The 27,518-nt window shown below is 44.9% G+C and overlaps 2 pseudogenes; one reads left to right on the top strand and one right to left on the bottom strand.

Annotated features, from left to right (window-relative positions):
- The first annotated feature begins 2,033 nt into the window (after positions 1–2,033).
- Positions 2,034–4,255, top strand: LOC138431304 (testis-specific Y-encoded protein 1-like; annotated as a pseudogene).
- Positions 4,256–10,329: 6,074 nt separating this feature from the next.
- LOC138929838 (heat shock transcription factor, Y-linked-like) lies at positions 10,330–16,039 on the bottom strand (annotated as a pseudogene).
- Between the last annotated feature and the right edge of the window lie 11,479 nt (positions 16,040–27,518).

The raw sequence follows: 27,518 nt of genomic DNA, 5'->3' as shown, positions 1-27,518 counted from the left end.
AGAGTTAGAAGTGCAACCTGACAAGATCGATGAGCATGTGAAAGAAAATAACCAGGACAAAGAAACTCAGGTGGTTACCGAAACTCATGTTCCTGGAGAAGAAAGCTTGTACTTCTGCATATGTGCAAGTTTCCTGTCAGGGATATTATTGTGTACACACCCACGTGTGTGCATATGTGCGCACAAAATTGCCTGGCAGTACGCTTGTGAATATGAAGTGTCGGAACTGACCTAGCCAGGTGATGGAAGTTGGATAGTGAAAACATGAAAGCCATAGGGAAATGTACATACTCAGGCCATCAGAAGCACTGGAGCCTCGGTACCAATGCCTGTTATCTCACTGAGTGAGCAGTTTCTAAGTGGAATCACAGTGGTGCACCCAGGAAGACTGGCAGAAAGGAGAGGCAGGAAGAAATTGACTGGGGGCCACCAGTGAGAGTGCAGAGGATCCAAGACACAGAACAGGCTGCAATCCCAGACACAGAAGCCACAGTAGGTGACCCCACAGCCCCTTGGACATGCAGCTACAAAGGCCTTTCCATCCTTCTCGAACACTGGGCATTCTTTCCCTGACCTTACCATGAGCATGAGCAACACTTGCCATTTATGTGAGGTTTCAGAAATGGACCAGCACAGCAGCATAGGCAATTGCTACCTGCATAGTCTTCGAGTCTGAAACATCACTCTTTGTACTCTTTGCACAAAGCATATATAGGGGGTCAGGACTACAGGATGAATGGCTTAGATTGCTCCTGTTGCTGCTCCGAGCCCCACAGGATTGGGTAACTGGGCAGGCTGGTACTTGTTCTCAGATGGAGAACAGAACCACTTGAAAGGGCCTCGATAGGGTAAAAGGGCAGACATACATGTCTCCCACTCCAGTGAGTCATGGAACTTAACAGGGAGTTGTCCTTAGTGACTCACTGGCAGGAATTTGAACAGGTTCAGGGAGCTTCCTCATGCCAGCAGAGCATGCCCATTTCTCCCTCTGTGAAAAGTGTGGCCAAGCCACCTCAGGCCTGTGCAGGTTCATTTCTGTCCAGTGAGAGAGGGAGGGTTACCCGACCCCTTCTGCAGTTCAGCAGTGACTGCCTACTGTTGGCTTTCAAGATTAAGAAAGCACTCTCCAATCCTGTGGACAAAAAGAGTCCAATCTCCCGTTGGTCCAACTCACTCAGGAGGAGAAGGGGCTTGCCTTCACTCTAAGGATAAGCTTCTCCTATGAGCGTTGGTGTTCATACAGTGGGAAACGGCAACGGCACCACTTAAAGAGATGGAGACACACAGACACCAGCCCTGGTACACACAAGGAAGGATTGCTCCAAACAGTGCTATGCCAAAGCAGAGACAAAGAGACAAAGTGAGAGCTCTGTACCCTAAAGTCCTGGTGTCCCTGAACAACGGAGATCAACGTGGCAAACGGTGGGGTTTTTCCCTACTCCCCTAGCATCCAGCCAGCAACAGTCTGTCAGTCCCATGGAGAAAAGTATCCAGCCACTTGTCACCCCTGTGTATCCTTTGGATACTCAGGGAGAGCTCCCAGTTATTGAAGGTCCTGTGGGACACAGGAGTGTGCTGTTTGGATTGTGGATCAGGAATCAGTGGTTGGAATCTCCAGATCCAGATCAATGACAGCACCTGAGGTAGCGGCAGATGCAAAACCTGCTAGCTCTCTGGGTCAGAGTCTGGCCACATAGTGGAGCTGGATCCCAGGAACCATGGAAGAGGCCATCTGGTCTAGGGGTGTGTCCCTTGTGTCCTGTCCACCACCCTCTCGGCCATTGATCTAGATTTGGGTCAGCTGCCTGTGCGTGGCTCACAGCCTAGGGCCCCGCCTGTATGGCTGATGTCCCAGGGCCCATTCACCCTGTCCTGGGTTGCCACCATCCGTTTCTGTAGTTCAGGCCACCCCAACACACACATGAGCCATAGCCTCTGAACCATGCTCCACACTCACAACAAAAACCCTAGTGGGCACCACAGGATTACTGCACCCTGGGCCGCCATTGCTCATCACTTGCTGTGATGCTATTATGTCCTGTCCCTTAGCATCTTACCCAGGCTGGGGTAATGGCCAGAGCCAAGAGGAGCATGAGAGGCAGTCAGAGGAATGCAGGAGCATCCTGGGTCCTCAGACCTTCTTAGTTGTGAGCCTGGGTGTTCAAGGGCATGGGGCCCCATGGCTTGTCCTGGTGATGCTGTGCATGGCAGGGACGTTGCAGCCACCAGTGGTCACACCAGGTGAAGATGCCACCCTCTTCAAAGTGGAGGCAGGAAAGGATGGTGAGGCCCAGGTGGACAGAGTCGTGGCGGGGATCAGACGGGGTTTCCAGCTGCTTGCAGAGGACATCATTGAGGATGTGGAGGTTGTGCCGGATGAGTAACAGCAACAGGGGTCCTTCCTGGAGCTGGAGGAGAAGATGGTGGAGGAGCAGTGCCAGGAAAGGCATGGAGGCCCCAGTGAGCTTCCAGCACTAGATGTGATGCAGGCACTGGTGACCCGCAAGGGGAACTGAGCTCAGAACCTGAGAAAAACTGCAGGGCCTAACTTTGGTTCATGTGGAAGAACCATGAGAGGAGGAAGCAGACTTGGCTCAGAATAGTGCCATCATCCAGGGCATCCCTTGCTTCTGGGACAACGTGGTATCCTTTCTGCTACTCCTTGTGGTCTGCTGCTCAGGAGAAGGGGGAGGTGCAGAGGCAGGAGCAGGAGGAGGGGTGGAGGCAAGGGGGCAGGATGGTGGACCCTGAAGGAAGTGTGGAACTGGGCAATTGGCAGGCTCCAAAGGCACAGCTGAGTAGAGTCCGGGCAGGGCTGCACCTGTAAGTGTCGCAGCCATGACTTTGCATGTCTACTTCAGGCCTGCATCTGAGGAGGAATAGCCTCTAAGTCAGAAATGACCAGAGACAGTACACCAGAGAAGCCTTAGCTGACAGTTATTGTTGTAAAGGTGAATGATTCCGAAAATAACTGAGATCCGGGAGTCACACACACACACAGACACACATACACAAACCCACACAACATATGTACACATACACCAGCCAACACCAATCCCTTTGCTTTCAGACACAGTTTGTTACAACGACTGTAAGTCCTACCATGTAAGCAGTGACATGCCACTACCCAGCATACACAGGTCTGGGAAATAATAACTATTAGAAACAGCCCCTGCTTGGGGAATGAAGATGACCTCAGATGCAGAACACCACCAGGAACACAGAGCTGTGAGCTTGTCTGATGGTATGGCAGTGCCTGAGCTCATCAGTAGTGGCTGGGTAAGCAGACGTGCCCAGCATCTTTGAAGATGCCTGTTCCCGTGTCCTTCTTCCACCCCAGACTAGGACTGATGTTCCTGGCTCTTCATGGCCCAGCATGTGGCATAAATGGCTCCTTGACCTCAAGCAGATTATGAACCACCCTCAAGTTTCTGTCATGATCAGCGACCAAGATAAAAGACTTTCTCAGCTACATGATTGACTTGAATGTCAGTGAGGGAGACTGAGAACAGGTGGGTATGGGACTTGGTGGGGTGTGCGAGGATCATGTTATCCATGTTCCTACACAGTGAGAGTTTGGAGAGGCTTCGGGGAAGCTGTTAATGCCTGCCTGGGAGGCAAGCTGAGGACCCTAGAAGCTTGCACCTTTTCCCTCCTCCCTATCCTAGCAGGTACAGGTGCGAGCCATCCATGGTCATGCAGCAAGCTGATCTTTTCCTTTCAGGACCACCCCTATTTCTTGAAAAGAGTGATCATTAAGGAGTATTACCTTGACATCACTGGTAAAACGTGAGTCCGGGAATGATGACTGTGGGTGTGCAGGAATGTGGATGATCCACCTATGGGATCCACACCCATCTCCCCTCTCTTCCTGCAGCGTATAGGGTACATCATTCCACTGCAGTCCGTTGGTTCTGGAACTTTGAACAGGGAGCACCAGCTGCAGGCTGGACACCAGGAGCCTTCACTTTCTCAACTGGTTGTCAGGCCACAACTGCCCAGAATCAAACAGGATTGCTGAGGTGGCATTGTTTCGGTCCTGCATACAGTTGATGATTGTTGTTGGAGTTCTTGGCTGCTTATGTGAGGGTTCGGATGCTGGTCAGCCCAGAGCTGAGCGTGCTCAGCAGCAAAGTGTTGCCAGCAGATTATCAGCAAAGATGAGTGGGATAATCCCCTGAAGGACTACCCCAGGAGTGAAGATTCTTCCATGACAGAAACACGTGTGGTGAAGGGGTCTGGAGGTGGGCCATGAAGGGAGAACCTTGTACAAGCCGGGACATTCTCCTTTCCCAAATGGGGATGTTCAGTCTCATGCAAGCTGGCTGCGGAGTGTGAATTTGGGCCATGCGTGTAGCAAGTGGCCTGCTGAGACTGGGGCTTGGTGATTCAGTGTGTCCGTGAGTGAAGCAAGTCCCCTCAAATCAGTTGTGGTTGCATAGTGAGAGTCCTAGGTGTTACTATTGGGGCAAGGTGAATTAAGTTTCTTTGTCAGAATCATCCTTCCATGGGTCCTGCCATCCCCTGGCCTCCTGTTCCTCACTGAGTTTGAGATTGCCTGGGCCTTACACTCCCGCCCCTTACCCTGGGAAGGCCTATCATTGCAAGGGTGTCCTCTCTGGGGTCCCAGGGCACCTGTGTGCTGACTTTGGGATCTTCTGTGAATTTCCACATCCACCACTCGGTGGCTCAGCACCACCACACATACTGCATTGGAAGAGGCTTCAGGCTACCTTGGGAAAATATGGAAGAGCTCGGGGAGGAGGTGGACAGGAAGCCACAAGGACAGGACATGGTGCCTACTGACTCCATTTCCGACATTGCAGCGACCAACCACCCTTAGGCTGGGGATGCCTCGTGCTTCCTCTTATGGTTGCCCAGCACCCGCTCTCCTGTTGCCTTCATATCTACATCTTCCTTGGGCCAGACATATGCACACACACACACACACACACACACACCCGACACAAACACATATGTGTATACAAACACACACTCAGCATGGGGACACAAACACAAACAGGAACACAGGCTCCTGAAACACCTTTGTTTCCTGTTTGGGTTTGTGTCCCCATGCTGAGCATGTGTGTATATACACATATATGCTTGTGTCGGACGTGTTTGTGTGTGTGTGTGTGTGTGTGCGGCCTAGGGCAGATGCAGAGATGAAGACCAAATACAAAAACACGCTCACCATTTCTACCTTGCTATTGTGTTTGTTTGGATGGGGAAGAGGGGTTACATGCTCTGAGGGTTCACCTAGGACAAATCAGATGGGGTAGTTCTTTGAAACCACTGGCTGTAGAGCCTTCAGTCTGTGGGCACATGGGCTGTTCTGTGGAAATGTGGACGTGGCTATAGAAGGACTGTGGTGGTGAGGAGGCTAAGGTCCTGCAGAGAAGGGCAGACCCAAAGGAGAATGAGGCACAGATTGTCTGCTGCACTGGAGTCTTGTTCCACACATGTGAGGAGAACCAGGAACATCCTGGGCCTGTGCTGCCCAGGATCAGCCCTTCAGCCAGCACACTCTTTCCATGAGGGTGGCACACACTCACATTATGTGACGCACAACACAAGATGAGCTAAGATAGGCTGTCCGTGAAAAACCACAGGCATCCTTGGAGAGACAGGGTGTGAATGTGGCATGCTTCCAGGTACTTCCAGCCTCCCTGGCAGTGCAGGAAGGCAAAGAAAGTGCAGGGGTGTGTGTCTATATGTGGCGCTTGCCAGGATGTGTCTATGAGAGAGGGAACAGGGAGGAAGCAAGAATGGTGGGCTTATTGTATGTCCCAAGGGACCTCTGGAGAGTGGGAGACAGGGAAGCCCCTGGGGTCAATTTGAAGCCTGCTGGTTTTCAGGGTCAGGGTCTAGGCAATAGCAGTCCTGCCCAAGATAACCAACCCATGGCTTGTGCTGAAAGTCCTGACGTGAATTCATTCTTTCTTCTAGGGTCATGCCCCTGGCTGTGGGTCTAGATGGGCAAAGGATCATGGCTGCACCTGAGGGAGGATTCTGGCAGTCTTGCTGGAGCAGATTCTCTGATTTTGTCATAGGGGATCTGCCCCAGGTGACACTCAGATGGACCCTGCCTTCCCAGTGACTGTCTTAGATGTCTTTGGGCCCAACCAAGGACAGGCTTCATTGGCACTTCAGCTGTGTGGGCAAGCAGGTATAGCTGATTGTATGAAGACCTACCTGGCCCCAATGACAGCAACTGAAAAGGAGTCTTGGCATTTAGTAAATCAGTGAGGCATGGGTGGTTCAAACACTCTTTGTGCTGTCACAGAGTTAGAAGTGCAACCTGACATGATTGTGAATAAGTGGAAAAAAAAAAAAGCCAGGACAAAGAAAGTCAGGTGCTTACCAAAAGTCATGTTCCTGGAGAAGAAAGCTTGTGCTTCTGCATATGTGCAAGTTTTCTCTCAGGGACGTTAGTGTGTTCACACATGTGCATGCAGATGTGCCTGACAGTACGTTTATGAGTATGAGCTGTCAGAACTGACCTAACCAGGTGATGGAAGTTGAATAGCAAACACACAAAAGCCATAGGAAAAGGTACGTAAACTCTAGCTAGCAGAAGCACTAAAGCCAGGGTACTTACTGATCCCCGTTATCTCACTGAGTGAGCAAGTTTTGAGTGGAATCACAGTGGTACAGCAAGGATGCCTGGCAGAAAAGAGAGGCCGGAAGAAAGTGCCTGGTGGTGACCAGTGAGAGTGCAGAAGATCTGAGACACAGAACAGGCTGCAATCTCAGACACAGAAGCCATGGTGGGTGACCCCACAGCCCCTTGAACACCCGGATACAAGGGCCTTTCCACACTTCCCAAGTGCCAGGCATACTTTCCCTGACCTTACCATGAGTATGACCAACCCTTGCCTTTTTTGTGTGGTTTCAGTGATGGACCAGAACTGCAGCATAAGCACCAGCTACCTGCAGTCTTCCAGTTAGAGTCATCACTCTTTGTACTCTTTGCAGAACACATATATTGGGTATCAGGACTATAGGACGGATGGCTTATCTTGATCCTCTTGCTGCTCCCAGCCCCACAGGCTTGGGTGACTGGGCAGGCTTGAATGTGTTCTCACGTGGAGAACAGAACCACTTTGAAAGTGCCTTGATAGGGTAAATTGGCAGCCGTGCATGTTTCTGGCACCAGTGTGTCATGGAACTTAATAGGGAGCTGTCCTTACCATCTCCGTGGCAGGTATTCAAATAATGTTCAGGGAGTTCCCTCGGGCCCCAGGGCATGCCCCATTTCTCCATCTGTGCAAAGTGTGGCCAAGCTACCTGAGGACTTTGCAGCATTCATGTCTGTCCAGCGAGGGAGGGAGGGTTGCACCACACCTTCTGCCATTCATCAGTGACTGCCCACTGTTGACTTTCAAGTTTGAAAAAGCACTCTCCGAATGTATGGACTAACAAAGTCTGATCTCCCATGGGTGCAACTCACTAAGGAGGAGCAGGGCTTGCCTTCTCATATAAACTTCTCTAATGAGCATCGGTTTCCAGAGAGTGGCAGACAGCAAGAGCACCACTTAGAGAGAAGGAGACAAAGAGACACCAGCCCTTGGTACACACCTAGAAGGATTGCCCAAAACAGTGCTATGCCAGAAGCAGAGATGAAGAGACACAGAGCCAGCTCTGTACCCTAAGGCTCTGGTGTCCCTGAACAGTGGAGATCAACTGTAGCCAACAGTGGGGTTTTTCCCTTCTCCCCTAGCATCCGGACAACAACAGGTTCTCTGTCCCATGGAGAAAAGTATCCAGCCACGTGGAGCCCCTGTTTATCCTTTGGATACTCAGGGAGATTTCTCAGTTATTAGAGGTCCAGAGGGACACAGGAGTGTGCTGTTCAGACTGTGAAGCAGGAACCCATCGTTGGAATTTCCAGAGTCTGGTCAATGACAGTGCCTGGGGTATCAGCAGATGCAAAACCCATTACCTCCCTGGAGCAGTATATGCCATGTGGTTGTGCTGCAGTCCAGGAACGGTGGTAGATGCCCTATGTTTGAGGGGCGTGTCCATAAGGGGGCCGCCCACCACGTTCTCGGCCATTGGACTAGATTTGGTCCAGCAGCCTTTGCGTGGCTCACAGCCTAGGGATCCGCCTATTTGGCTGATTTTCCCAGGGCCCGTTCACTCTGTCCAGTGCTATCTGCCACCTCTTTCTTCAGTCTCAGGCCACCGGACACACACCAGCCCCCGCTTCCCTACCATCCCCCTCACTCCCCGCCCTCAAAGAGCTAGTGGGTCCCACAGGATTACCAAAGTCTGAGCCGCATTTGCACACCACTTGTTGTGCTATTATGTCCCATCCCTTCACATCTTCCCCAGCCTGGGGTGACGACCAGGGCCAAGAGAAGTGTGAAAGTCAGTCAGAGGGATGCAGGAGCATCCTGGGACCCCAGACCTTCCTAGTTGTGAGCCCCGATTTCAGGGCACTGGGGTTGGTAGCCTGCCATCCTGAGGCTTTTTGAGGCTGGGACCTTGCAGCCACAAGTTTCCATGCCAGGAAAAGGAGCCACGCTATGCAGGATGGAGGCGGTGGATGACGGTGAGCCCCTGGTGGATGGAGACATGGTGGGGATTGGGTGGTTGTTCCAGCTGCTTGCGGAAGACGTCATGGAGGAGGTGGAGGTTGTGGCAGATGAGGAGCAGCAGTAGGGGTTCTCCCAGGAGCTGAGAAGATGGTGGAGGAGCAGGGCCAGAAAAGGCCCGGGAGCACTACTGAGCTTCCAGGGCAAGATGCGCTGCAGGCACTGGCTCCCCTGCTGGTGGAACTGAGCTCTGAGCATAAGAAGAACTGCAGGGCCTACTTCCAGTTCATGTGCAAGAACCATCAGAGGAGGAAGCCTGACTTGGCTTGGAGGATCGCCATCACCTAGGGCATCCCTTGCTTCTGGGCCATACCTGTATCCTTTATGCTGCTCTTTGAAGTCTGCTGCTCAGGTAGAGGAGGAGGCACAGGAACCATTTCCCTCCTCGCTATCCTGACAGGTGCTGTTGCGGGGCTATCCATGGTCCCACTGCAAGTTGATATTTTCCTTTCAGGACCCCCCTACTTCTTGAACACAGTGACCACTAAGTAGATTTACCTTGACATCACTTGTAAAACGTGGTTCCTGGGGTGATGAGTGTGGGTGTGCAAGGTTGTGGATTGTCCACCTGTGGGATCCACACCCATCTCCCCTGTCTCTCTGTAGGGTATAGGGCACATTGTTCCACTCCTGTCCACTGGTTCTAGAAATTTGAACGGGGACCATCCAGCCGCAGCATGGACACCAGGAGCCTTAACTTTCTCAGCTGGTTGTCAGGTCACAACTGCTCAGAATCAAACAGGATTGCTGAGGTGTGGTTGCTTTGGGCCTGAACACAGTTAGCAATTCACTTTGGGATTCTTGTCTGCTGGCTCACCTTGCTTGTATTGCCAGCAGATTGTCAGAGAAGATGTGAGGGATGATCCCCTGAATTAGTACCCTGAGCAGGAAGATTCTTCCATGAGAGTAACTGACAGAAACATAGGTGGAGATGAGGTCTGAAGGTGGGCCCTGAAGGGACAGTCGTGTGATACTACAGGGACACTGTCGTTTCCCAAATGGGGATGCTCAGACTCATGCAAGCTGGCTGTGGAGCCTGAATTTGGGTCGTGCATGTAACAGGTGACCTCCTGAGACTGTCTATTTGGGGACCTGGTGTGTCTGTGACTGAAGCAAGTCTCCATCAAATCAGCTGTGGTGACAGCACCAGAATCCAGGTGATACTACTAGAGGCAGTGTGTATTAAGTATCTTTGTCAGAATTATCCTTTGTGGGTCCGTCCATACCCTGGCCTCCTGCTGCTCACTGAGTTTGAGATTTCCTGGGAACTTCACTCGCCTCCCCTTACCCTGGGAAGGCCTATCATTTAAAAGGTGTCCTCTCCAGGGTCCCAGTGCACCTCTGTGCAGACATGGGATCTTCTGTGAATTTCCGCATTCACCACTCAGTGTCTCACACCCACCAAACATGCTGCACTGGAAGCGGCTTCAGGCTGCCTTGGGAAAATATGGAAGTGTTTGTAGAGAAGGTGAACAGGGAGCCCCAAGGGCAGGACACGGTGCCTACTGTCGCCATCTCCAACATTGCTGGCCTCGGTCGTCTTCACCTCCTGAAACACCTATGTTCATTGTTTGCATTTGTGTTGCAGTGCTGAGCATGCGTGTGTGGAAGCTTATTTATGTTGGCTGTGTGTGTGTGTGTGTGTGTGTGTGTGTGTGTGCGTCTGGCCCAGGGCAGAGGCAGAGATGAAGGCGGCAGGAGAGGAGGTGCTGAGCAAACAGAAGAGGAGTCATGAGGCGACCAGGCGGAAGGTGGTTTGTTGCTGTATCTCTGCATTGACCCTGCCCAGGATGGGAACGAGGAAAGGGTGGCCAGTGATAACTCCAGACTGTGGCTCCAGATATCTGCAATTGGACCAGATACAAAACATGCTCATTAGTTCTACCATGTTGTTGTGTGTGTTTGGATCAGGAAGAGGGTTTCATGGTCTAAAGATTCACACAGGGCAAATCACGTGGGGTGGGGCTTTGAAACCACTGCCTCAGTGTGTGGGGCCATGGGCTGGCCTGTGGAAATTATGGACGTGGCTATGGTAAGACCTGGGATGGTGAGGCTAAGGTCCTTCCAAGATGGGCAGAGAGCTGAAGGAGATAGAGTCACAGATTGCCTGCTGCACTGGAGATTGTTCCACACACATGTGAAAAGGAGAACTGGGAAGGTCCTGGGCCAGTGCTGCCCTGGATCAGCTCAGCAGCCAGCACACGCCCTCCCTGAGGGTGGCACACACTGGCACGATATGACACAGAACATGAGATGTGCTAAAGTATGCTGTATCTGCCAAACCACAGGCATCCTAGGAGAGACATGGTCTGTAAGTGCCTCCAGGCACTTCCAGCCTGCCTCCCTGGCAGTGCCCAAAGGTGAGGAAAGTGCAAGTGGGTTTCCCTGTGTGACCCTATGCCAGGATATGCCTGTGAGGGAGGGAACAGAGAAAAGACAAGGGCGGTGGGTAAACTGCATGTCCTAAGGGACCTCAGGGGAGTGGAGACAGAGAAGCCCCTAGGGCAGTTCAGGGCCTGCTGGTTTTCAGGTTCCAGACTCTAGGCAGTAGCGGTCCTGCCAAAGATACCCCATGTTCCATGCTGAAAGTTCTGACTTGAATTCCTCCTTTTCTTTGGGGTCTTGCCCCTCGCTTTGGGGGCCTGAGGGGCAAAGGTGCACGTCTGCACCTGAAGGAGGATTCTGGTAGTCTTGCTCGAGCAGAATCTCTGATTGTGTTGTAGGGGATCTGCACCCAGGTGACACTCAGAGGGATGCTGCCTTCCAGGTGACCATCTTGGATGTCCCTGGGCCCAACCGGGCATTGGCTTCCTTGGCAAGGGTGCTATGTTGGGAAGCAGGGATGCATGACTGTAGGGAGTCCTACCTGGGCCTAATGAGAGCAACTGAAAGAGAGCCTTGGCATTTAGCAAATCACTGAGGCATGGGTGGTTCAAGCCCTCTTGGTCCATTTGAGATAGTAATGCTGCTTTCTGTCCAACGGAGGCATTAGCTCTGGGCCCAGAACCTGCAGGTTTCCCAGGGCATCATCTGTTGGGGGACTCCATGTGCATGGGTAGTGTTAAACAGAAAGGAAGACGTGTAGGGATGCCACCTTATGTTTATGGTCTCCAGTTCCATTCTTTGTATCGGAAGAGACCCTGTATCCATGTGCACCTTCTTCACAACCTTGGATCAGACCCAGGCCTGTCACAGTCTCTGGGGGCTTTTGGAGGCTCACACGTTTCTGGCCTTTTCCTGCTACATGGAGGTAGGACATGGGGGCACAGGTAGATGGTGCGCACAGAAAGCTACACAGATAGGAACAACAGGGGGCCTCATTCAGAATGCTGTGGTCTGTAAGGGGTGGTAGACTAGAAAGAGGGGCACAACGTTGACACTGATTGACCTAGATAGGTGCACACAGAGAAGGCAGTTCTTCAAGTCAGCTGAGCTCAGAGGTCCTTGTTTTCTGGTCCCCTGAAGGAATGCACAGGCAATGGGTCAGGCCAACGTGACTGGTACTGTGAAGCTGTCCAAGGTGATGGGAGAATGCAGAAGGCAGGCACGTGTTATACAGCTGTTCATGGCAAGAACTTCCAACCCTGCCCACTGCTCTGCAGACCAGTCCCTCTCAATAGCAAATGCCAAGGTTTTGTAACCGCTGAAGATAAGGCACAGAGTTAGAAGTGTAACATGACATGATTGATGAGCAAGTGAAAAAACAAGGACAAACAAATGGTGCTTACCAAAATTCATGTTCCTGAAAAAGAAAGCTTGTACTTTTGCATATGGACAAGTTTCCTCTCAGGGACATTACTGTGTACACGCGCATGTTAGCACATGTCCGTGTAGAAATTTGAGTGCTTACCAAAATTCATGTTCCTGAAAAAGAAAGCTTATACTTCTGCATAGGGACAGGTTTCATCTCAGCGATGTTACTGTGTTCACCCGTACATTTGTGCACATGTGCACTTAGAAATTTGAGTGCTTACTAAAATTCATGTTCCTGGAAAAGAAACCTTTTACTCCTGCATATAGACAAGTTTCCTCTCAGGGATATTAGTGTGTACACGCGTATGTTTGTGCACATGTGCGCATAGAAATTTGAGTGTTTATCAAAATTCATGTTTCTGAAAAAGAAAGCTTGTACTTCTGCGAATGGACAAGTTTCCTCTCAGCGATGTTACTGTGTACACATGTATGTTTGTGCACATTTTCACGTAGAAATCCCTGCCAGTTCACTTGTGAGTATGAGCTATTGCAACTGACCTAGCCAGGTGATAGAAGTTGGACAGCGAAAACATGAAGTTCTTAGGAAAACGTACATAGTCTCTGGCCAGTAGAAGCACTGAAGCCAGGGAATCGCTCCCTGTTATCTCACTGAGCAAACACGTTCTAAGTGGAATCACATTCGCACCTAGAATGCCTGGCAGAAAGGAGAGGCAGGAGGAAAGAGCCTGGGGAGTGTGAAGAGGAAAGTCCACTGCACCTGCAGTTTATGAAAAGTAGAAAATGTACCTAATGAGCTGAGAGGACAAACTGTGCTTAATTAGTTGAGTTATCTAAGAGGATTTCCATCCAAACAGCCAAAAGTGCTTCCTGGTTTCTTCTTGCTGCCTGTAGTAAAACATGAAGGGATGTTTAAAAAAAAAATGTTTAAGATTAAGATTATTAAAACAGGAGACAAAATTTGCTGATTTGGGAATTTTCCAGTCTTTTAAGATGACAGAAGATTTTAAAACTAATGACTCTCAAGCAAGATCATATCCAGGACATTGAGATTAGGTGGTCTAAATATAACATTTTACACCACCTATAGGCCAATTCTTCTTCATATTATTTTTTTTAATAAACAAAGGTGTTCTAAAGATGAGTGTGACTGTAAAATTCTTTCTTAAGCCTCAGAAAGCTGGAAGGGGAAGACTCATGGCATAATTTAGTCAGGCCAATACCCTCCAAAGAGTTTAGGGGTGTCACTCAGAGATCCTTTCAGTCACACAATAAGACTTCTACCAAGGTTCAGGGTGTTATCTCTCAGCTATCTCAGCAGAAAACCAAGACAGAGTAAGCCTTATTATGAAGACATGTGTGATTGTGGCTTTGGAGTGGGGTGCTTTGTCATGAACACCAGTAAGATTATCAGGAAACACACGAAGGTTTTAAGATAACATATTTAAGTTCAGCTCGGACTGAAAGGACCAGCAATAGTACAAAATAAGAGCTATGGACTTCTACCTTCTACAAGCAGGGAGCAGGCTAGGGAGACTGTTTCATGTAACCATATACTAGCCACCTTTCATGCAATGGCATCATGTCAGGGGGCAGAATTAAAAAAAATTAGAGACTGAAGCCTAGGAAGTTTCCAGGCCTTAAATACTAATCAAAGGACTGCCCACAAGAACCCATGGGATTTCAGAACTGCTACTATTGACTCTCATCTCCCCTCCCCTTTCGGGAACAGGAGTGTCTATGAAGGTTATCTATGCCTGACCCACCACTGTATGTTGGCTGTGAAAGTGAGCAGATTAACTTATCTCTTTTGTTCACACAACCTCGGGTCTAGAGGAACTACACTTGCATAACTTGAAGTGATGTGTTGGAGACTTGACAGGCTCTTGGACTGCAAGGAGATCAAACCAGTCAATCCTAAGGTAAATCTCCCCTGCATATTCATTGGAAAGGCTGTTGCTGAAGCTGAAGCTCCAGTACTTGGGCTACCTGACGGGAATAACTGTCTCATTGGAAAAGACCATTATGTGGAAAAAAATGAAAGTAGGAGAAGGGGACAGCAGAGGATGGGATTGTTGGTTAGCCTCATTAACTCAAAGGACTTGAGTTTGAGCAAGCTCCTGGAGTTGATGGACAGGGAAGCCTGCAGTGCTGCAGTCCATTGGGTTACAAAGAATACCACACAACTGAGCAACAGAACACTTGAGATATTGTACAAGTGGACCCTGATCCATATCCTGTCTCTTTCTGGTAAACATGACTCAGGTCTTAGAGCCTGTCAGTTGGTCCCTAACAGTGACCTCCCATAAGCAAGTTCTTTGCTTAAGGAACTTGACCATACAGTGGATCTTGAAGGCTCTCCTCTTGGAATTACATTTCAATCAATGCAGGGCAGCCTGGCCCTGTTTTTGCACTGTCTATTGTGAGCTGAGAATGAGCTTTACTTTTTCTTCTTCTTCTTCTTCTTCTTCTTCTTCTTCTTCTTCTTCTTCTTCTTCTTCTTCTTCTTCTTTTTTTTTTAAATTTTAGAGCTTTACACTTTTAATGGCTGAGGAAAACCGAAAATAATTTTATTCTCTGACGTGAAAATTGTGTGAAATTCAATTTTCAGAGTCCTTAAGGTTGGAACAGGGACTTGCCAGTTTCTTTGGTTATTATCTATGGCTGAAAACTTAAATAATCGCCAATGATCATATTCGCAAAGCCTAACATATTTCTTTTTTGGCCCTTTACAGAGTGTTTTTTAAATGCCCTGTTCTGCTGGAAGTCTCCTAGTAGTCATACGGGAGAATAAAGTTTTGGTTGTGTTACAATATTTTCTTCTCTATTGTATTCATTTTTCATTCTTTACTAATTTCATTCCTTCATATCGCTATAAGTTTCCTTTAATGGAAGATTAAATAACATCTGTAAAATACCTCTGTTTGTAGTTTTAACAGGTAACATGTTAGAACATATATGCTCAACTAAAAATATGTTGTATATATATAGTAAACGCCACTTTAAGTAGCTTCAGAACTTGTATCTTGTTTCAAGTTGCTAGGAATGTTTGTTAAACATCCAATATTCTAACCTCCAGCTGTTCTCAACTTCAAAAAAATAAAAGCTTTTCAATAATTTGTTATCTCAAGTTTAAACTCCCTTTTAGCTACATATATGAACATGCTTTCTAAGTCACATGATTTAATCTGACATATTGCCAAAAAGTGAAAATTTTGGAATACCTTACTCAAAAGAGAGGTGTTGTTTTCTTCTTCCAGAAAGATAGTGAAGCCGACCTTTGAACAGTTTGTCGGTTTTTATTAAATCCATAAAGATTAAGCTGTCGAATTAAACTTTTCATACTCTTGGTTCCAAATATTCTGAAAGGCTCCTTTCTTTCCAAGACTTCTTTCTTAAAGAGTTCTTCATTGATCTCTCTACATGTGCCTGTCTCATCCCACCAAATAGATTCAAACTGATCACTTTCAACTATATTCCAAAGTTTTTGTGGAAATGTGAGTGAAAGAAAATCATTCACATCATCTGCTTCAGAGACAGAATATGTGTAGTGTGGTCTTTTGATCACCAGATCCTGAGACAAAGCCTGAAAAGCATATTCTTCAATCATAGATCTCAAAACTGAGTCCCCAGTTGTGTAATCATACCAATAAGAAAATGGAGGTTTCTGAACCAGTGGATTCATCTTTAGGAGGTCCATCTTGAATTTCTGAAGAAATATGTGCCATCTCAGGGAAATCTTTCTTCAGATAATTTTCTCATTTGTCTGGTTTTACACAATGCAAATTCAAATGATGTTTGGCTGGCCTACGGAGAGAAACTCTCTGGACCATCACAGAGGTCCTCCAAGTCAAAAAGCTATGACATCACAAAATCACTGGTCTCCTAGCAATCGAAGGTTAGTTGTGACATGATAAAGTCACTGGTCTCCTAGCAATTGAAGGGTAATGTTCAACCAGTGTTTCCTTCAGCATCAACTTAAAATACAGACTGCTGACAGAAATAGTAACCAAACCCATGAAGCATGCAAAATCTCATTACTAAAGTTTTTTTTTGTTGTTGTTGTTGTTTGTTTGTGTTTTGGTTCCTGTGTTTGGGATGCCCTTTCTCTTTCTGGGAGTTTGTGGTTCCTCTTTATTGTGAAGGTTCCTCCCTGTGGGTGGGGTTGGAAGAGTGACTTGTCAAATTTCCTGGTTAGAAGAAGCTTGTGTCAGTGTTCCGGTGGGTGGAGCTGCATCTCGTCTCTCTGGAGTGCAATGAAGTGTCCAGTAGTGAGGTTTGAGATGTCTATGGGTTTGCTGTTTAGGCAACCTGTATATTGAAGCTCCAGACTCTGTTCCTGTGTTGCTGGAGAATTTGCATGGTGTGTCTTCCTCTGGAACTTATTGGCTCTTGGTGTTGCTTGGTTTCAATGTAGGTATGGGGGTTTTTGAATGATTTCTTTTTTTAAATAAATTTATTTAATTGTAGGTTAATTACTTTACATTATTGTATTGATTTTGCCATACATTAACATATGTCCGCCACAGGTGTACACATGTTCCCTTTCCTGAACCCCTTCCCTTCTGCCAACCTGTACCATCCCTCTGGGTCGTCCCAGTGCACCAGCCCCAAGCATCCAGTATCATGCATTGAACCTGGGCTGACGACTCATTTCATATGTGATGTTATACATGTTTCAATGCCATTCTCCCAAATCATCCCACCCTCTCACTCTCCCACAGAGTGCAAAAGACTGTTCTATACATCTGTGTCTCTTTTGCTGTCTCGCATACAGGGTTATTGAAAACTCACATCAATAAATCTACTTTATTTCTGAAATAAAAGTGATTTATCATCCTTCTATACACACATTCTTAATATTCAGTACTGTTACCCTAGCAGACTTGGTCTACTTGCTTCTGTGCAAAAAAATTTATGAACTGCCTCTGGATTTCAGTGGGGGGTGGAGGTGGGGGTGGGAAGTGCTTATTGTAGGACCAAGCAACGTGTCTTAGCAGCTGGTACTTCAAAGACACGAATCCCCAAATACTTTCAGGGGAAATATTTTAATGGATGAGTGAGGGTGGAACATGGGGTCTTTGATCAATATTGGGACATTCGACTAATGACCTACTACTGGGGATATTGGGAGTCCACATCATTGACCGTCTAGTTCCAACTATGTACTTAAATTTCAGCCTGTTTTGGGCTTTAGCATCTCTAAAATTGTTCACAGGATATTGCTCAGAATGTTATCGACGGTCCTTGCTGCTGCTGCTGCTAATTCGCTTCAGTCATGTCCGACTCTGTGCAACCCCAAAGAAGGCATCCCACCAGGCTCCCCCATTTCTGGGATTCTCCAGGCAGAACACTGGAGTGGGTTGCCATTTCCTTCTCCACGGTGGCCCTTGAGGAGGTACTAAAGACCCTTGAATTTGATAAATGGCTAAATCATTATTATTCTCTATCACTTGATTGTTTTCCTTAGTTTCTGTCTTTTCTAGCTTCTCTGATTAAAATTACTTTTGAACATGAGGAGTTCTACAATCTCCTACCTCTCTTTCTCAATTTCCATGCTTTTCAATCTTAAGAAGGGACTGCTTAGTACAACAAAGGAAAAAAAGTCTTAGACTTAGAGCTCGATCATAAATATGACAGAAAATCTCAGTGCAGGTTCAGTTTCTTTTTCAGGGTTCTCAGATCTTGGAGTGATTGAGTCAGCAACAACTTTGGCTCTTTCCTGTTGAGATGGAGCATGGAGTTGGAAATAATTCTAAAATCTAAGCTTGCTATCAATAGTTTATGATATGAGAACATATCTATTTTATATTGTATATATATATATTTCTATATCAGTATTTTGTCGTGAAACGGGACAAACATTTGAAAATTAGTATATATTTATGAAAAGGAGAGAGGTGAGTGATATAAAATAATCCTCATATTTTACATGCAGCCAAGAAAACATATTTTGAAGTATTTCAACTTACATAATATTCAATAATCGAGTAGATTTTGAATCATTCTACATTTGTTTTTTTTTCCCATTTCTATTACACCTAACATAAATTAAAACCCATTGCACACTTTTTCATACACATATTCATGCATAGACAGGTGTATATATGTATATATGTCAAAATATAATTTTAGGCAACTTTATTTAGGTGACCAAACTCATTGCTAGCTCCCAAGATCTTAATAAACTGTTTGGGAAGCCCTACATTACTTAATATCTTTAAGGATGAAACATTCATATCTTGTTGCTGAAAAGCTCTCCTTTCATCTAGCTAATTTTCCACTATTCTCTCTGTAATAAGAGTTAGGGCTCATACGTATGAGGGCACCTTGAACCCAGAAAATTGCAACTCAAATTTACTTAGTGATATTGTTCAAAAAATGCTGTTGTTTTCCTCACGTTGGGCACAATTTTAGATTATTTATAACATAAATTTGCTTATTTTAAGAGTAGTCTAATTGCTTTACAATATTGTATTGGTTTTGCCACACATTAACATGGATCCACCACAGGTGTACACATGTTCCCTATCCTGAAAACCCCTGCTACCTCCCTCCTCAAACCATTCCTCATGGTTATCCCAGTGCACCAGCCCCGAGGATCCTGTATCACACATCGAACTGGTCTGGTGATTCGTTTGACAAATAATATTATACATGTTTCAATGCCATTATCCCAAATCATCCCACCCTCGCCCTCTCTCACAGAGTCCAAAAGACTGTTCTATACATCTGTGTCTGTTTTGCTGTCTCATGTACAGGTTTATCATGACCATCTTTCTAAATTCCACATATATGCGCTAGTTTACTCTATTGGTATTTTTCTTTCTGGCTAACTTCACTCTGTATAATAGGCTTCAGTGTCATCCACCTCACTGGAACTGATTGAAATGTATTCTTTTTAGTGACTGAGTTATATTCCATTGTGTATATATACCGCAGCTTTCTTATCCATTAGTCTGCTGATGGACATCTAGGTTGCATCAAAGCCCTCGCTATTAGAAATAGTGCTGTGATGAACATTGTGGTGTACACGTGTCTGTTTCAATTCTGGTTTCCTTGGTGTGTATGGCCAGCAGTGGGATTGCTGGGTTGTATGACAGTTCTATTTACAGTTTGTTTGTTTGTTTGTTTGTTTTCATCACTTTAGTTTTTTATTTTTTAAATTTTAAAATCTTTCTTTTTTTTTCTTTTTTTTTATTTTTAGTTTTTTATTTTTTACATTTTAAAATCTTTAATTCTTACATGCATTCCCAAACATGAACCCCCCTCCCACCTCCCTCCCCATAACATCTTTCTGGGTCATCCCCATGCACCAGCCCCAAGCATGCTGCATCCTGCGTCAGACATAGACTGGCGATTCAATTCACATGATAGTATACATGTTAGAATGTCATTCTCCCAAATCATCCCACCCTCTCCCTCTCCCTCTGAGTCCAAAACTCCGTTATACACATCTGTGTCTCTTTCCCTGTCTTTCATACAGGGTCGTCATTGCCATCTTCCTAAATTCCATATATATGTGTTAGTATACTGTATTGGTGTTTTTCTTTCTGGCTTACTTCACTCTGTATAATCGGCTTCAGTTTCATCCATCTCCTCAGAACTGATTCAAATGAATTCTTTTTAACAGCTGAGTAATACTCCATTGTGTATATGTACCACAGCTTTCTTATCCATTCATCTGCTGATGGACATCTAGGTTGTTTCCATGTCCTGGCTATTATAAACAGTGCTGCGATGAACATTGGGGTACATGTATCTCTTTCAATTCTGGTTTCCTCGGTGTGTATGCCCAGAAGTGGGATTGCTGGGTCATAAGGGAGTTCTATTTGCAATTTTTTAAGGAATCTCCACACTGTTCTCCTTAGTGGCTGTACTAGTTTGCATTCCCACCAACAGTGTAGGAGGGTTCCCTTTTCTCCACACCCTCTCCAGCATTTATTGCTTGCAGATTTTTGGATGGCAGCCATTCTGACTGGTGTGAAGTGGTACCTCATTGTGGTTTTGATTTGCATTTCTCTAATAATGAGTGATGTTGAGCATCTTTTCATGTGTTTGTTAACCATCTGTATGTCTTCTTTGGAGAAATGTCTATTTAGTTCTTTGGCCCATTTTTTGATTGGGTCGTTTATTTTTCTGGAGTTGAGCTGCATAAGTTGCTTGTATATTTTTGAGATTAGTTGTTTGTCAGTTGCTTCATTTGCTATTATTTTCTCCCATTCAGAAGGCTGTCTTTTCAACTTGCTTATATTTTCCTTCGTTGTGCAGAAGCTTTTAATTTTAATTAGATCCCATTTGTTTATTTTTGCTTTTATTTCCAGCATTCTGGGAGGTGGATCATAGAGGATCCTGCTGTGATTTATGTCTGAGAGTGTTTTGCCTATGTTCTCCTCTAGGAGTTTTATAGTTTCTGATCTTACATTTAGATCTTTAATCCATTTTGAGTTTATTTTTGTGTGCGGTGTTAGAAAGTGATCTAGTTTCATTCTTTTACAAGTGGTTGACCAGTTTTCCCAGCACCACTTGTTAAAGAGATTGTCTTTACTCCATTGTATATTCTTGCCTCCTTTGTCAAAGATAAGGTGTCCATATGTGTGTGGATTTATCTCTGGGCTTTCTATTTTGTTCCATTGATCTATATGTCTGTCTTTGTGCCAGTACCATACTGTCTTGATGACTGTGGCTTTGTAGTAAGTTGATTCCTCCAGTTCCATTCTTCTTTCTCAAGATTGCTTTGGCTATTCGAGGTATTTTGTATTTCCATACAAATCTTGAAATTATTTGTTCTAGTTCTGTGAAAAATGTGGCTGGTAGCTTGATAGGGATTGCATTGAATTTGTAAATTGCTTTGGGTAGTATACTCATTTTCACTTCCAATCCATGAACATGGTATATTTCTCCATCTATTAGTGTCCTCTTTGATTTCTTTCATCAGTGTTTTATAGTTTTCTATATATAGGTCTTTAGTTTCTTTAGGTAGATATATTCCTAAGTATTTTATTCTTTTCGTTGCAATGGTGAATGGAATTGTTTCCTTAATTTCTTTTTCTACTTTCTCATTATTCGTGTATAGGAATGCAAGGGATTTCTGTGTGTTGATTTTATATCCTGCAACTTTACTATATTCATTGATGAGCTCTAGTAATTTTCTGGTGGAGTCTTTAGGGTTTTCCATGTAGAGGATCATGTCATCTGCAAACAGTGAGAGTTTTACTTCTTCTTTTCCAATTTGGATTCCTTTTATTTCTTTTTCTGCTCTGATTGCTGTGGCCAGAACTTCCAGAACTATGTTGAATAGTAGCGGTGAAAGTGGACACCCTTGTCTTGTTCCTGACTTTAGGGGAAATGCTTTCAATTTTTCACCATTGAGGATAATGTTTGCTGTGGGTTTGTCGTAGATAGCTTTTATTATGTTGAGGTATGTTCCTTCTATTCTTGCTTTCTGGAGAGTTTTTATCATAAATGGATGTTGAATTTTGTCAAAGGCCTTCTCTGCATCTATTGAGATAATCATATGGTTTTTATTTTTCAATTTGTTAATGTGGTGAATTACATTGATTGATTTGCGGATATTGAAGAATCCTTGCATCCCTGGGATAAAGCCCACTTGGTCATGGTGTATGATCTTTTTAATGTGTTGTTGGATTCTGATTGCTAGAATTTTGCTGAGGATTTTTGCATCTATGTTCATCAGAGATATTGGCCTGTAGTTTTCTTTTTTTGTGACATCTTTGTCAGGTTTTGGTATTAGGGTGATGGTGGCCTCATAGAATGAGTTTGGAAGTTTACCTTCCTCTGCAATTTTCTGGAAGAGTTTGAGGAGGATAGGTGTTAGCTCTTCTCGAAATTTTTGGTAGAAATCAGCTGTGAAGCCATCTGGACCTGGGCTTTTGTTTGCTGGAAGATTTCTGATTACAGTATCAATTTCCGTGCTTGTGATGGGTCTGTTAAGATTTTCTATTTCTTCCTGGTTCAGTTTTGGAAAATTGTACTTTTTTAAGAATTTGTCCATTTCTTCCACATTGTCCATTTTATTGGCATACAACTGCTGATAGTAGTCTCTTATGATCCTTTGTATTTCTGTGTTGTCTGTTGTGATCTCTCCGTTTTCATTTCTAATTTTATTGATTTGACTTTTCTCTCTTTGCTTCTTGATGAGTCTGGCTACTGGTTTGTCAATTTTATTCATCCTTTCAAAGAACCAGCTTTTGGCTTTGTTGATTTTTGCTATGATCTCTTTTGTTTCTTTTGCATTTATTTCTGCCCTAAATTTTAAGATTTCTTTCCTTCTACTAACTCTGGGGTTCTCAAACTCTTCCTTTTCTAGTTGCTTTAGTTGTAGAGTTAGGCTATTTATTTGACTTTTTTCTTGTTTCTTGAGGTATGCCTGTATTGCTATGAACTTTCCTCTTAGCACTGCTTTTACAGTGTCCCACAGGTTTTGGGTTGTTGTGTTTTCATTTTCATTAGTTTCTATACATATTTTGATTTCTTTTTTGATTTCTTCTGTGATTTGTTGGTTATTCAGAAGTGTGTTGTTCAACCTCCATATGTTGGAATTTTTAATAGTTTTTCTCCTGTAATTGAGATCTAATCTTAATGCATTATGGTCAGAAAAGATGCTTGGAATGATTTCGATTTTTTTGAATTTATCAAGTTTAGATTTATGGCCCAGGATGTGATCTATCCTGGAGAAGGTTCCATGAGCACTTGAAAAAAAGGTGAAATTCATTGTTTTGGGGTGAAATGTCCTATAGATATCAATTAGGTCTAACTGATCTAATGTATCATTTAAAGTTTGAGTTTCTTTGTTAATTTTCTGTTTAGTTGATCTGTCCATAGGTGTGAGTGGGGTATTAAAGTCTCCCACTATTATTGTGTTATTGTTGATTTCCCCTTTCATACTTGTTAGCATTTGTCTTACATATTGTGGTGCTCCTATATTGGGTGCATATATATTTATAATTGTTATATCTTCTTCTTGGATTGATCCTTTGATCATTATGTAGTGGCCTTCTTTGTCTCATTTCACAGCCTTTGTTTTAAAGTCTATTTTATCGGATATGAGTATTGCCACTCCTGCTTTCTTTTGGTCTCTATTCGCGTGGTATATCTTTTTCCAGCCCTTCACTTTCAGTCTGTATGTGTCCCTTGTTTTGAGGTGGGTCTCTCAAAAAGATGGTGAAGGAATAGGACGGGAAGATCATGTTCTCTCTCACAAATTCCTCAAAAGAACATTTCAACGCCGAGCAAACTCCACAAAACAACTTCTGTAGGCTGGCAGAGGACATCAGGCAACCAGAAAAGCAGACCATTGTCTTCAAAAACAGGTAGGAAAAAATATAAAAGACGAAAAAGGAGACAAAGGAGGTGGGGAGGGAGCTCCGTCCCGGGAAGGGAAGCCCGTCCCGGGAAGGGAATTTTAAGAAGAGAGGTTTCCAAACACCAGGAAACACTCTCCCTGCCGAGTCTGTGGCGAGCCTTGGAAACACAGAGGGCAACATAACAGGAAGGAAAAATAGATAAATAATTAAAACCAAGAGATTACAAGCCCACCAGTAACTCCCCCAGCGGAAAAGCAGCACAGACGCCTGCATCTGCCATTGGGAAGTGGGGGCAGGGCAGGGACGCGCGGGAGGCGCAGGCTGCAGTGCTTTGCAAGAATCGGGCAGGAACGCCCCATGCGCAACCAGAACGATCTAACTTGGGCTAGCAAACCAGACTGTGGGATAGCTAACATGCGAAAAGCTCGAACATAAGACACCGCCAGGACCGAGCACAGAACAAAGGACGGAGCAGAAAAAGCCGGCTGCAGACCATTCCCCGCCGGGGACAGGCAGCCAGAGCCGTAAGGACTGGAAAGGGGCAATTGCAGACCTGGAGAGACTTTACTTACCTAACTGCAAGCAGGCTCCTTTGCTAAGACTTCTGGGGGTGCTGGACAGTCACAGTCTGCCTCACGGTGTGCGCCAGCGGTCCACCCAGAGAGCTGAGCGGCAGTGGCGGAAAAGGTGACAAGCCGCGGCAACTCCTGAGCTACTCAGACCTGGGAAGGGCACAAAGCGCAGTCCCAGCCGCATTTGTGCCTCTGAGGGCTGCCTGAGGGCCGAACCTGAGCGGCTTGGACCGGGGAAGTGCACGCAGCCTAGGGCCGGCCCCAGACGGTTCCCGGCTGAGCATCGTAGAGCCAGAGCGGTTTGTGTGCCGCGAGAAAGGACAGGTCAAGCGGGGCAGAGATACTGTGTGCACACGACAGTGCTATTTGTTTGCAGCATCCCCCCTCCCCACAGCGCGACTGAACTAGTGAGCCTAAAAACCAGCAAACAGAAGAAGTTAAACAGAGGGAACCACCTTGGAAGTGAGCCCACACGGCCCATAACATCAGAGAAGAGCCAGATATATTTTTAATTTTTAATATTTTTAAAATCATTCTTTTTTTTTTTTTGCTTTTTGCTTTTTTTTTTCATTTTTTTCCGAGCTTTTTTTTTAATTGTTAAGTCTTCTATTTCTCCTCTAATTTTTATTTCTATAACCTAGTATTACTATTTAAAAAAAAAAAAGACTTTTTTTTTTTTTTTTAAGGCAAACACCATATATACTCTTTGGACGGTTGTTGGTGTTTGTTTTTTTTTTTTTTTTTTGTTTGTTTTTTAATAATTCTTTTTTTTCTTTCTTCCTTTTTCCTTCTGCTTTTCTTTAATATTGTATCTTTGAAAATCCAACCTCTACTCCAGATTTTTAATCTTTGCTCTTAGGTTTTTGTTGTCAATTTTGTACATTTAAAAACCCAAACTTCACTACCCAAGTTTACCTGAGAGCGAGATTACTGGCTTGACCACTCTCTCCTCCTCTGGCCTCTCCTTTTTCTCCACTAGGTGGCCTCTGTCTCTTTTCTCCCCCATCTCTTCTCTATCCAACTCTGTGAATCTCTGTGTGTTCCAGACGGTAGAGAACACCTAAGGAACTGGTTACTGGCAGGATTTGTCTCTCTCCTACTCATTCCTCTCTCTTATCCTCCTGGTCACCTCTGTCTACTTCCTCCCTCTCCTCTTCCCCGTATAACTCTGTAAATACCTCTGAGCGGTCCAGACTATAGAGCGCACGTAAGGAAATGACTACTGGCTAGCTTGCTCTCTCCTCTCTTGATCTCACAGCATCTCATTCCAGTTACCTCTAACTACCCCCTCCATCTTCTCTTCTCCTTGTAACTCAGTGAACCTCTCTGAGTGTCCCTCAATGTGGAGAAACTTTTCATCTTTAATCTAGATGTTTTATCATCGGTGCTGTATAGATGGAGAAGTCTAGAGGCTACTGTAAAAATAAAACTGAAAACCAGAAGCAGGAAGCTTAAACGCAAAGCCTGAAAACATTAGAGAACTCTTGAATTCAGGGAACATTAAGCAATAGGAGCTCATCAAATGCCTTCATACCTACACCGAAACCAAGCTCCACCCAAGGGCCAACAAGTTCCAAAACAAGACATACCACTCAAATTCTCCAGCAACACAGGAACACTCCCCTGAGCCTCAATATACAGGCAGCTCAAAATTATCCCAAAACCTTTGATGTCTCATAACCCATTACGGGTCACTCCACTGCACTCCAGAGAGAAGAAACCCAGCTCCACCCACCAAAACTCCAACACAAGCCTCCCTAACCAGGAAACCTTGACAAGCCACTGATAGAACCCCACCCAAAGTGAGGAAGCTCCATAATAAAGAGAACTCCACAAATTATCAGAATATAAAAAAGCCACCCCAAACGCAGCAATATAACCAAGATGAAGAGACAGAGGAATACTCAGCAGGTAAAGGAACAGGAGAGTTGCCCACCAAACCAAACAAAAGAGGAAGAAGTAGGGAATCTACCAGAGAAGGAATTCCGAATATTGATAGTGAAAATGATCCAAAATCTTGAAATCAAAATGGAAACACAGATAAATAGCCTAGAGACAAGGATTGAGAAGATGCAAGAAAGGTTTAACAAGGACCTAGAAGAAATAAAAAAGAGTCAAAATATAATGAATAACACAATAAATGAGATCAGAAACACTCTGGAGGCAACAAATAGTAGAATAACGGAGGCAGAAGAGAGGATTAGTGAAATAGAAGATAGAATGGTAGAAATAAATGAATCAGAGAGGAAACAAGAAAAACGAATTAAAAGAAACGAGGACACTCTCAGAGACCTGCAGGACAATATGAAATGCTCCAACATTCGAATTATAGGAGTCCCAGAAGAAGAAGACAGAAAGAAAGATCATGAGAAAATCCTTGAGGAGATAATAGTTGAAAACTTCCCTAAAATGGGGAAGGAAATAATCACCCAAGTCCAAGAAACACAGAGAGTCCCAAATAGGATAAACCCAAGGCGAAACACCCCAAGACACATATTAATCAAATTAACAAAGATCAAACACAAAGAACAAATATTAAAAGCAGCAAGAGAAAAACAACAAATAACACACAAGGGGATTCCCATCAGGATAACAGCTGATCTTTCAATAGAAACTCTTCAGGCCAGGAGGGAATGGCAAGACATACTTAAAGTGATGAAAGACAATAACCTACAGCCCAGATTACTGTACCCAGCAAGGATCTCATTCAAATACGAAGGAGAAATCAAAAGCTTTACAGACAAGCAAAAGCTGGGAGAATTCAGCACCACCAAACCAGCTATCCAACAAATTCTAAAGGATATCCTCTAGACAGGAAACACGAAAAGGATGTATAAACCTGAACCCAAAACAATAAAGTAAATGGCAACGGGATCATACTTATCAATAATTACCTTAAACGTAAATGGGTTGAACGCCCCAACCAAAAGACAAAGATGTTTGTTTGCTTTTTTAAGGAATCTCCACAGTGTTCTCCATAGTGGCTGTACCAGTTTGCAATTCCACTAACAGTGTCAGAGCGTTCCCTTTTCTCCACACCCTCCCCAGCATTTATTGTTTGTAGACTTTTGGATAGCAGTCATTCTGACTGGCGTGAAATGGTACCTCATTATCGCTTTGATTAGCATTTTTCTGATAGTGAGTGATGTTGAGAATCTTTTCATGTGTTTGTTAGCCATGTGTATGTCGTCTTTGGAGAAATGTTTGTTTACTCCTTTCGCCTATTTTATCATGGGGTCGCTTATTTTCCTGGAATTGAGGTTCAGGAGTTGTTTGTATATTTTGAGATAAATTCTTTGTCCGTTGCT

The sequence above is a fragment of the Ovis canadensis genome, chromosome Y (assembly GCF_042477335.2).
Source record: "Ovis canadensis isolate MfBH-ARS-UI-01 breed Bighorn chromosome Y, ARS-UI_OviCan_v2, whole genome shotgun sequence".
Classification (NCBI taxonomy): domain Eukaryota; kingdom Metazoa; phylum Chordata; class Mammalia; order Artiodactyla; family Bovidae; genus Ovis; species Ovis canadensis.
Note: the sequence above shows the minus strand (reverse complement) of the source record. Positions and strands in the feature narration are given on the sequence as shown.